A 13,233-nucleotide genomic window follows, 5' to 3' on the forward strand; every position below is an offset into this window, starting at 1 on the left:
GTTGAGATGAATATTTTATTAAAAAAATATACTGGCAGTGATGACATGAAATTTAATAAATTAAAAAAAAATTAATACGTCAAACTATTTTATTACGTGTTGAACGTTCTTCTTCTTTCTCTCTTTTTTTGCTGGTTCTGTTTAAAAGTTGCAGGGAGGAGATGGTGCTACTCAGGGAGGCGATGACGCGACTCAGGGAGGCGTCCTTTCTTTCGCTGGGCCTGGTAGAGTTCCTCCTTTCTCGTGGTGCGGCGAGACGTTTTGGGTGAATGATTTTGATTTCCTGTTCTGCAGGTTTTGATTCAGGGCATAATCCTCTTCCTCTTCTAAGATTGCGATTAGGGTTTCAGTTGTTCTAAAGATTTGGAGGTTTTTCTGTTCGATCATCTGATTTCTTCTACAACTTTAGATGTAGGGTTTCATTCATTTGAAATTGGATTTTCCACGTTCTTGTGGTTCGATTAAGGTTGATGGGTGCGATATGAGATTCGTCTCTAGAATTGAGGGTTATATTTTGAGAAAATTTTGGGCTTTTATGCGTTTTAAGGTCCTGGTTCGGAGTGGCTGTGGGTGGTTGCTGCAAACGGAGCAGCCATAGAGGTTGCGGTGATGGATGACCGTGGAGTTCTCAGGCTTGGGATGGACTGGCGGATTTCCTGGAACATAGACGAGTAAAACCGAATGATGTTGATCCAATCCTTGCTGGCGTAGCGCTCGGGTGTCGTCGTGACGACGGAGGCGGAGCAAACCTCCGAGGAGAAGAAGCAGAAGTCGTCGAGGGTGCAGGACTCTCCAGCGAGGGTGATGGCGTAAGCAAACCTTACGGTGACGATGAGAAGGCCGATGATGAGTAACGGTGTCAAAACATTTCTGAGTAAGGCTCGCTTCCCTGTGGCAGGCTCCATGGAAACAGATTGTACACTTTTCTTCAAGAAAATAATAATTACGAGAAAAAAAATAAATTAAATGAAAATATGCTTTCAATATTTCTTCAGAGTAAAGGAGTGGTTAGCGTCGAAGGATAAAACAGGATAAAACAGAAAAAAAAAATTAAATGAAAATATGCTTTCAATATGGCTATGGCTTCCTACTTGAGTTCTATGAAACAGTGATGAAAAAGAAAGAGAAGAAGTGATAAAAATAAGAGGAAATGCAGTGTGGAGGTTAGTGGTGATGGAGACAACAAGTTGTTTCTCGAGAAAGAGAGCAAGGTTTGCCTTCATCCACCCACAAGAAACAAAGAGCTTTCAAATGGTATAATTTTTCTAATTTTTTTTAATTTATTAAATTCCATGTCACTCACAACATTTTATTTTTAATAAAATATCCATCTCAGCATATCCACCTTAGCACATTTTAATACCGTTTGTGACAACTTAATGGTTAGGGCAAAATTGGTTCAATTTTGTAAATATTTGAACTCAATTGAGGTATTTTATAAATATATAGACTCAATTGAGACAGTTGAAAAAAATTAGAATTGAACTGAAATTTCCATACAAAAATTAGGACAAAGGGAGGGTTTAAGCCTAAAATATATAATAAAATAGTAACGAGATATGATAAAAAGATAATGGTAATTTTTTTATAGTAAATGATGAAGTAAGTGACTGTTTATTCACATTTTATTTCATGGCTAAGGTTTGAATTACACTATATTGTTATAAATATTACTATTAAATTAATGAAGAAATAAATGTTAATGATATAACAATGATTTTAGTTTTAAATATAATAAATGTAATTGGTATTATAATAATTTTAGACTTACTATCTTTCTATTTAGTAGACTCTAAAAAGAACATGAAGTTGAAGTTGATATTAAAATTTGTAAATAAAACTAATATAAACTGTTTAAACGATAGAGATATTATATGGAATGAGAAAAAAACGAAATTAAAATTAAAATATTATAAACAAATGTAAGTATATTATGAGATATAATCCCAATTAAAAAAGTGAGAGTAACATGAAATATATTATAATATAAGAAAATAAGATACTATATATAAGAAAAGAATATATTAAGAAATTTACTTTATTAAATATTTTTTTTGTTGGTTCTAAAATTTAATAGTTTTAGTCATTTGATATTTTTAATTTTATTTTTATTTTGTTGACATATGTGTATGGAAATTGTTATATTTTTATTTATATTTTTTTCTATGCATAAAATTTATTTTACTTTTTTATCCTTTTTATTTTTAAATTAATTTTCCTATCTTATTATTAATTTTACCCTTTTATAACTTCTAATTAATTGTTATTTTAATAAAAAATTAAATAATACCTTATATTTAAATTATAAATTTTTTATAATATTTTTTCATTTTTAATTTTATCTTTTTATGATTTATACTATTATTTAAATTTTTTTCCTAAAAAGTTATTTTCCTCTTTTATCCATTTAATTTATTTTTAATATGGTTTACCGTAAAAATACCAATATATTTCAACTCTAAGATTAAATAATAATAAATTATTATTTTTGCTCTTAAATAAAATTATTAGTTTCTCAAATTTAAAATTTTTATATTAATCTCTAAAATGACAATTATCTATAAAGTTGGAATAATTTTGTTAATCAATTTAATCCATAATATGCATTTTTAAAAATTATTTTAATATTTTTTTTTCATTTTTAAAATAAATAAATAATTATTTCTTTAATGTGTGTCATTAGACACATTTTAATCATCATTAAAAATAATTCCAAACGTATTTTAATTATATTTATTATTAAAAAATAAATTATATTTAAAATATTAATTTCTTTGCACTATACTATTTTTTTCCATCTTAATTTTATCTTTTTATAATTTTAATTACTTGGTATTTAATAAAGTATTAAAGAATAACTTTTATATGAAAGTATTAATTATTTTCTACACTTTTCACTTTTAATTTTATCTTTTTATATTTTTTATTTACTGGGTTATTTAATAAAATTAAATTTAGAAAAATGTATTTTACTTTAATTTTTTAAAATAATATATACAAATTGTTTTACGGTCCTCTAACACAATTTTCTCCGTATGATTTTTTTTTATCAACTTAAACCATCATACATAAAAAAATTATTTTAAAAATTAATTTATTTTTAAAATAAAAACATAATTACTTATTTTAATATATGTTTTTAGATAAATTTTGATCATAATTATAGTTTTTGTCTAATACATTTTTAGAATATTTATTATTAAAGAATAATTTTTATTTAAAATATTAATTATTTGATGATTTAATAAGTCATTAATAATACTTATATGTAAAGTATTATTTTTTACTATTTTTTCATTTTTAATTTTATCATTTTTATAATTTGTAATTACTTTGTCATATAATAAAATTAAATTCGAAAAATATATTTTACTTTTATTTTTAGATTAATATTATTTAAAAATAATATATATATTTATTAACAATATAAATTTTTTATAATGTTCTATTAAAAATTCTCTCCCATATGATTTTTTAACCAATTTAAGCCACGATGGTCATCGCTAAAAATTATTTTAAAATTAGCTTATTTTTAAATAAAAAATTAATTATTTCTTTTAGTATATGTCATTAGATACATTTTAGTCATAATTAAATTTTTTGTCTAATGTAGTTTTAATATATTTATTATTATAGAATAACTTATATTTAAGGTGTTAATTCTTTTTTCAATATTTTTTTGTCATTCTTAATTTTTCTTTTTCATAATTTCAAATTATTTGGTGATTTAATAAGATATTAATAATTAACTTATTTTTAAAGTATTAGTTTTCTTTTACACTATTTTTCTCGTTTTTAAATTTATCCTTTTATGATTTATAATTACTTTGTCACATAATAAAGTTAAATTTTCAAAATTTGGAAAGAATTCTTTCATGATTTTGAAATCCATAGTATCTTTAACTAGATTTTGAAATTATGTAAGTTATTTAATTGAATTTGAAAATTTGGTGCTTTACTAAATGGTTCATTTCAAAATTAGGTGTTTCTCTGAATCGGATTTCTAAATTTGGAATTACTGAAACTATTCATTTCACAATTTTCAAAATTTGATGAATATTTTTACAAACTGGATTTCAAATTCCAGTACATGTAAAATATAATAAAAATAAATATCAAATTCCATTCATATAACAAAATATAGAAATGAAGAAGAATAAAACGAACATGTGTACTTATTTCAAACGAAGATGAATAAAAATAGAAAAAGTTTAAAATAAAAATGAACGAAAATGAAGGAAAAAACTGAGCTGTTAAAAAATAATAATAAAGCACAAGTTGAAGTTGAAGGAGAGAGAAAACGTGTTTTTTTCTAAATGTGAAAATAATTTAGGGGTGTGAGGATTTGAATAAATATGTTTGATAAGGAGCAATTAGTATTTACCTAATTAATTTAATATATTATAGATATATTTGGATGGGACATATTTGACATAGTAAAATTTAGATGTGTAAAAAGAAAAATTGGAGATACAGGAAGAAAGTCCCTTTGGGATATATCATTATTATGTGGGCTTATGGGGTTGATGAGGCCCAAAAGAAAAATACAAGGTATTTTTTTTATTACCTTCGTATTTTCTTCGTGCATCCTCAGACTTGAGAAAAGTTTAAATTACCGTTGTAGGGTCCTGTATGTATCATATAAAACCTTTTATGTTGTCTATAAAATTTGTATGATTGTACTCCTAACATCTGTTTTCAAATAAACATGCATTTCTTCTATGTTCCTAACATAGTGGAATTTCAACAAATATAAAGGAATTTAAAGGGGAATAAAAACTTGAGTTAAATATGTTTTTAGTTCCTGAACTATCAAGCGATTTTGGTTTTAGTCCCTATTCAGAACTTTGATGGTTTTTAGTTTTTATTGTTTTGAAACTCTGAGTAATAGTCCTTAAAATTGGACGGTGTTAAGTTTCAGTGAATGTGGCAAACGGCGTTGCCACGTGATCACTGATCTGCTCTATTCTCTGTCTGCCACGTTGGATGTTTAAGTGTTTGAACTGAGATTAAGTTAGTTAACCACTTCGTGATCTTTTATAAATCAGATTTGAAGAAGTTGGGTTCTTCTCCGTGACCGTGAGGACCGCCGCACGCTCGGTCTTGTACTCCTCCGCGGCGAGGAGGTCATCTCCATGACCGTCGAGGGACCACCTCCGCCGGAAGAGTCCCGCTCAAAGGTCGTCAGTGCCGCCGCACTCGCTGGCCCCGACATCGGTCGTGCCGCCGGAAGAGGCATTCCTCCCGCTCCCGTTGTCCAGGCCCAGCCTGGTCTCGCCGGCCCAGTTCGCGGTGTTGGCGGCCCTGCCCCGGGCATGATGCAGCCGCAGATCTCGCGTCCACCGCAGCTCAATGCGCCGCCGTATCCTGGCGGTCCGCCGGTTATGTGTCCACCGGGGCAGATGCCAGGGCAATTCGCTCCTCCCCCATGGCCAGGGGTCCGCCTCCTCCGATGCCACCCGGACAATTTGTTCCTCCAAGACCTGGTGGCGGTCCACCTCAGTTCTCCGTTCCTCCCCCGCAGTTTGGACAGCGCCCCATGGGACCTCCTCCTCCGAGACAGATGGTGAGAGGACCTCCGGCTCCTCCGCGCCCTGGTATGCCTGCGCCTCCTCCACCTCGCCCCGGCATGCCCCCACCACCTGGCAGCGGTGTTCCGGTGTTTGGTCCTCCTCGACCTGGCATGCCTCCTCCCCCAAACCCTCCAAACCAACAACAGTAACGAGATAATGGATTGGTAGGTTGTATCTGATGTGTTACTCATTCCCGTCTTTTAGATTTTGGTGAGACCGAGTGCCTCTGTATTTGTGCTTGAGTTTGCGTTTGAAAAATTTACTGTGAAAACTGATTTATGCCTGGTCGAGTTTACTGTAATAGTAAGTTTGATGTAAGATCTAATTTTTGTCTTTCTCATTCCTCTCTTTTAGATTTTGGTGAGACTGAGTGCCTCTGTATTTGTGCTTGAGTTTGCGTTTGAAAAATGTTCAAACTGATTTATGTCTGGTCGAGTTTATTGTAACAGCAACCAGCTGCAGCCACGAAGAAGAACCCAACTTCTTCAAATCTGATTTATAAAAAATCACGAAGTGGTTAACTAACTTAATCTCAGTTCAAACACTTAAACATCCAACGTGGCAAACAGAGAATAGAGCAGATCAGTGATCACGTGGCAACGCTGTTTGCCACATCCACTGAAACTTAACACCGTCCAATTTTAAGGACTATTACTCAGAGTTTCAAAACAATAAGGACTAAAAACCATCAAAGTTCTGAGTAGGGACTAAAACCAAAATCGCTTGATAGTTCAGGGTCTAAAAACATATTTAACCCTAAAAACTTTAATCAAAAGAAGTTATTTGTTTGTGTGTGTTTTGTGAACGTTCTGAGTGAATTATATGTATTCAAACGAACAATTAAGTTTCAATTTCATATTTATGGTTAATAAAAATTGGAAAAATTCAATTAGAAAGCATATAAAACTTAACTGTATTCCATGTGTTTTGTCAATTTTTTTGAGACTATATATCTCTTTTAAAAAAAACAGTAATTACCCTTCAATCGGACAAAATTATGATAAACAACTAATTAAAAAAATGACTGGATGATTAATTTAACCAGGCAATACATTGTAACGCGTTGATTCATACAAAAATAATAAAAGTAAGATGATATATTGCATAATATATTGCATCTTGATAAGTAATTTGGCTAGTGTTAAAAAACATAGTGTGAAGTTTTAGAAAATAGGTTAAGAATATAAAAAAATTACAAATGATATTCGTATTTTTTAATTATTAAAAAGTTAAAATTTTAAATAAAATTTTATTTAAACAAGCTTTATTTTACAAAAATAATTATCCCTCTAAAACATTCTTTTTAAAACTCTTCTACATTTTTTTAAAGATTATGATCCTTTCTTTCATCTATTTAAAGATTCAACACATCTTAACACTTCTAAGATCAAGAACAATAAATTCCTCGATTAAATTTATACATAAAATAAGTTATCTTTTTATTTTTTTAGTTCATTATAATTTTTGTTGCATTATCTTATTTTTATTTTTTTTAGTTCATTTTTTGTTGCATTATCTTGTTAAGGCATTACACGTGGTTTTAGAAAATTTTATTTGATCTTTATTCTTTTGTGATCTTGAAAATGTGTTCAGATCATTAATCTAAACTATTTTTGTATAGTTCGAGCAACCCGAGAGTTTAAGCTTGTGTGGAGTCTCTATGAGTAAAGACTCTTCATCTAAGGTAATGGACGCTTTTGTTTTATGAAATTCTAGTATCAATTGAAACATGAGATGAATATATAAGGTGACTTGATGATTATGAGTTAATTTCGTGATATTTGCCTTTGATTAATTTTGTTTGGTTAATTTCCTGAAGTATGTATATTAGAGATGGTTAAAACTATTTTGTGTTGGTTATATGTGGTTATTTGAGAGATCTTATAGAGATATAATTTAATTGATTTAGTCTCTTATGTGACATTTTACAACTTTGTTGATGTTTTTCTAGGGTAAAAATTGTGGCTAGAGGTCTAGATGGACCATATCAAATATCTAAATTATGCAAACTCACAGGTGTTTCACTTTAATGGGCAAGTGTTTCCCTCACTGAGCGAGTGCACTAAGAGAGGTAGGAAAAGTCTCTTGGGCGAGTGATGTCCTCGTTAAGCGAGAGGTATTTTATGAAAGTCAAGAAGTAGGGGTGTGTCATCTCAACAGGTAAGATAAGACACATTGGGTGAAATTTCCAAATTTCGTCTAATGGTCTTATTCGTTGAGAGAGATATGCTCGTTGAGGAAATATTTAGAGGAATTTCTTTCAGTATCTGCTTGCTAAGTGAGTCATGGCGTGGCTGAGAAAAAAGATTTTCAAGTAGAATGTTTATTTTAGTTTTGAAAAGGATTTGAGTATGAAATGTTTTAAATTGAATTTAAGTGATGATTGAAAAGATAAACATCTTGTATGAACTCTATGTAATTGAAATGTCGAGAATTTTGTTATGATTGATTGTATGGATGTCGATATTGTATAAATTTACAAGGAGGAAATACTATTTTGTTCTTGTGTTAATGTATTTAGATTTTAATTTTGTAAAGCAATTATCCTAACTCCATATAATTCTCATGTAACGAAGATGTCCAGTTGTGAGAGTTGAATGAGGTTCTATATTTGATATTTTGGTGGTTGATCAAAATTACAAACATTGAATTTACCTTGTCATGCTCTATGAAAGGAAGATTGTTCGACCTTGACATATAGTTGATTGTACGATAGTTTATAATTGAGTTGAATAATAATAATGTTACTATAGTTTGTTTTAGTTTGAGCAATATGAATTGTTTTAATTAGATTAGCTTATCTAGTTTTTGGTTATTGGTCTATTATTTTCCCATTTGTTATGATTGTATATTATGTGTGAGCAAGAATAATATGGACAATATTTAATCTGTTAGAGAGCGAGAGCAATTGAAGATATAATATGATATATGTATATATAATTTATTTAAAATCCTCATTTTTCCTTTTAAGATGTTATATTTTTGAAGAACAATTGGTATGTGTATTTGATTTTGAACTATATTTTATTTGATATTGGTTTATATACATTAGTGCAAAATAGATATATTAAAACAAACTATTAAGTCAGTTGTTAAGGTATCAATGTAATGCAGCAATACCATGTTAGTAAGTGAGTTTTGAGCCTAACTCAACCCCACAAAACCGGCTTGTAGGGTGAAGTTTGCACCCACTTATAAACTAAGAATTGGCCTTATCTCTAGTCAATGTGGGACTTTCAACACACCCCTCACGCCGAGGTATATACATCTCGAGCGTGAGATTAGACATTTTTAACGGGTAGTCCGATAGCGGGTGGAACAATATGCCTACCAACCAACAAATGTCGTTAGGATAGGCTCTAACCATGACAATGATACCATGTTAGAAGTGGACTTTAAGCCTAACTCAACCCCACAAAACCGGCTTGTAAGATGAGGTTTGCACCTTACTTATATATATTATAATTTGACCTTATCTCTAGTCGATGTGAAACTTCCAACATTTTTCATGACCCAAAACCTTTTCTTTCAATGCAACTCTTTCTTGTACGTCAACAATGTTGGACCGCTATATCTCCACGACCGCGACAACATTAGCTTTGTCCTCAACGCTATTGCCATTGTCCGCCAATGTGCCTCACCATCGCAAACGTTTTCAAAGCTTCACACGTCATCACCAACAACATGTAAAAACACAACTCATAAACCAAATTTGTAATAAATCGCTGGAGTACTATTTTTTTTTTCATTTTCAGTTAAATATATTAGATCGATTGTTCCAAATTTAATCTAATATGAATATATATTAAATCAATTGGATAACCAATCTCATATATTTTTTACATATTACATCAATACATTTAGATAAATTGTGAAATCGATATAAATTGTGCTCTAAAACCAATTTAATACACCTATTTTCCACTAGTGATATCTTAACTGATTTAGCTAATATAAATGTTAAACACAGTATTTATTAAAAAAGAGTTATCTCAATGCAACAAGAAGATATGTTATAGGTGTTCAAGGAAATTTCAAAAGTAATTTTAGATAGAAAAATATTCTTTATAAATTAAATTCGGTTTCTGCGTAAGTTGAAAAAGTATATTAAAAAAAAACTAATATGAAATAGGCTTTATAAATTAATTTTAATTATGAAAAATTGATTGTTTTTTTATTTATTTCGTGAATTTTTTATATAAATGATTTCATACTAAGATAAGATCTTATTAGAATAGAGAAATTCATATGCAGGTATTACTACTCAAAATTTATTTATCATTTATTATCATATAAAAAATTTAAAATTAAAAAAATACAAAAAATATGAAGGATTTACATCAAATGCATGATAAAAAAATAATATTTCTATTTTAAAAAAAATAATATTTCTATTTTAAAAAAAATAATACACAGATATAAAATATTAAACCATTTATATGATTATTTATGAATAAAAATTAAATTATTTAACTGATAAGTAAATGATTTTTCTTAAAAAATTACGAGAAAAACTTTGATAAATATAACTACCATTTCATCAATCAATTAAGTGTTATTATTAAAGTAAAAGTCCATATTTGATATATTTAATAATTTATTAAAATTAATTTACAAAATCATAATTATAAAATTAGTTTTCGTCAGTTTTCTTTTCCCTTTGAAATAATAAGAAATAGATCTTCTTGTATTTTTTATTTCGTCTCATTTCCCATTGTATTCAAAAGAAGCAAAAGGACCACATTGACAGTTTGTTTGGTCGGTTTTCTCACAATCACAAATTATTACTCGTCAAAGTTTGGAATGAAGTGTAGATTGTTGAACCCTAATTAATGAACAATAACGTAGACTGTTGAATCCACTGAACAAAACTTTCAGTTACTAATGAAGACAAGTCAAATGCCAAATTCTGACTCGTTTCATAGCTAGTGCTTCTTCACCAGGTTCCCATACAGCTAAAAACCTCTTATTCACAGAAGAATAAAAAAAAAGTCAATGTCTTGAAAAAAAATCACAAACACTTCTCTCAAAATCAAAATCAACATCTTTTATATGCGAAAATTTCACATCAATTTTTTTCTTAAAATATTTTTAAATTGTGCGTAAATTAATTTTTTTTTGCATGCATCCTAAATGTATTCAACAGAAAAAAATCATCTGAACGAATTCTAAATTAATTATTAGCCATATTCGTTAATATAATTTTCACCAACATGTATATATTTGAAAACTTACTCAAGCAATCTTGTATATATTTGAAAACTTACTCAAGCAATCTTATTATCAGTATAATGTATGAAGAATAAAATAATTTAGGTTATGTTTTCATAGTATTGTCCCTAAATAAGCTTTTATATTGGTTTACTTTGTATTGTTACAAGTTTGTATAATATTTTATCAATAAAAAGTATAGTCTGTTAATTTAAACATTTTTCTTAAGAAATTGAGTATCCACTGATACAAAATAGGTATATTAGATCAGTTATGAAGTACATATTAGATTGACTTTACAACTGATCTCATATATGTCGAAGACATATTAGATCAATTATGAAACAACCGATCTAATATCTTTGACTGAAAAAAAAATATTTTTGAAAATGGTTTCTCTCTACTTGTTTCATCGTTGATGAATTTGCTGCAATGGTTTGTAGTGACTGACAATGATGTTTGCGTCTATTTCGGCCAAAGCTGACGGTGACGCGACACTTGTTTGTTGCATTTTGGCTCCAGGTTCGTTATTGACGAGATGATGTTCGAATGGTATTGTAGTAGTTCATTGCATCTAGTTAGCAAGTTACGTTTTTCGATGTTGTTGATGATGAAGCGTGGTGTTCCGACATTACAATGGTAGAAAATTGGTGAACCAACATTGGTGACGAATGATAAATAGTGACATTGAAAGAGAAAGTTTTGGAGCTTCAAAAATGGAGCTTCTAAAATGAGAGAGAAAAAGAGTTGCAAAGTAAAGAAAAAGTGATGGTTGTGTTGTGAGTGGTAAGAAGAGAAGAAACTTGATAAAAAAATAAAAAAGAGACCTAGAAAAGAAAAAAGGTTTATTAAATGGTTATTTCTCGTTACAACCAATCTAATATAATTATCAGCCGTATTTTATATTACATTGATTCCTCTCCAACCGATTAATAATATGTTTATTTTGTACCAGACCCAAACTAGTCTACTTTTGTTATATTCATTTTTGAAAAAAAAAACACTACCACGACCATACCCAAACGCTTGGACCGAAACATCCCCCACCACACCCACTACGTAGACTTGTAATGTGCCTTTGACGCAGTCCTACCTCCAACCCTTTTGCTCTCTCACTTTCCACCACTTCACTTTTCTTCATTGTTTCAACATTACAATTTGTTAGGAATTTAACTACAATTTAGGATTTATATAATAATACATAAATAGGAAAACAAATAATATATAATTTAAGAAGAATGAGTTGAAAATGGTGTTATGATTTTTTCGTTATGATCTATTGGTATGTGATTCTTTTTCAATGTATCTCTAAAGAAAAGAAAAAGCAACATAATTAACCTCCTTAATATAGCAAGTATTTAAAAAATATAAATCAGAATAGTTTAATTAACGTAACGCAAAAGAAAAGGATAATATAGTTAAAGGGAAGGGGGAAAGTAAGAAAAAACGTTAGGTGGCATTGGACTTATCAAAATGGCGACTGGTATGAAGTGCTTAAAATTTGAGTCGCATTCTCGAATAGAAAATCATGTTTATCTATTCATATCACTGTCTTCATATCAATTCCATAGACGAAGACCAAATCAAGAAAATAGCTGTTACCTCTCCTGCATCATCATTAAGGTATCTTTTTCATCATCCCCAGCACAATAAGCTACATGGAGAGCCTCTCTCTTATACCTCTTCTTTCTCTTATTCTGCTTTCAAATTTTACGACCTTACCAAAACGAATATTCCAACACTTTTAAACGAATTTGCTTAGGGATAAAACGACCTAAAACGAATATTACAAACTTTCATCAAGAGGTATACTTTAAACTTAAATTTAACCTTATAAAATAGGTTTGTAAGATATATATACTTTAAATTAATAAGGTTTGTAAGATATATATACTTTAAATTAATCTTATTTTTAATCGTCGACAATTTTAATTTGTTCCATTGTTTTTTTATCTTTTCAAAAGATTTATCAAGAAAATCAATAAATAAAATTATTAAAAAATTTAAAACACTTTAAGATAATAAATTTATATGTTTTTTATTAAAATCTTGAGGTTAATCTCACATTAATTTTAAAAAAATAAAGTATAATTTAAAGTTACAAAATCAATTTTGAAAATTATAAATTTGTCTCGGAATTTCCAACAAATATATCTCTTCATGATTACTCAATGCATGCAACACATATATATATTTCACATCCTAATTATATATATAATTTCCTCTCGTACGGTTTTTTTAAGACATAATTAAAAACCTAATAAGTTGACACTTTTGCATGGGCACCGTAATTTTGTTTTTCCATGTTCCGATGACTTATAACAGGTATGTTGATTATTGGTGTTAATTTTAAATGTGATTAATGAGTGGTATTAATTAAATACAAAAAAGAAGAAGCTACAGTTAGTGCTGTCTAATCACGTGTTTGAAGTATCTTAAATTTGAAATT

General features: G+C 29.1%; 1 pseudogene; it reads left to right on the forward strand.

Moving 5' to 3' along the window:
- The first annotated feature begins 4,507 nt into the window (after nt 1–4,507).
- LOC108325657 (uncharacterized) lies at nt 4,508–5,906 on the forward strand (annotated as a pseudogene).
- The last annotated feature ends 7,327 nt before the right edge of the window (nt 5,907–13,233 follow it).

This window comes from Vigna angularis, chromosome 1 (assembly GCF_016808095.1).
Source record: "Vigna angularis cultivar LongXiaoDou No.4 chromosome 1, ASM1680809v1, whole genome shotgun sequence".
In the NCBI taxonomy this organism is placed as follows: domain Eukaryota; kingdom Viridiplantae; phylum Streptophyta; class Magnoliopsida; order Fabales; family Fabaceae; genus Vigna; species Vigna angularis.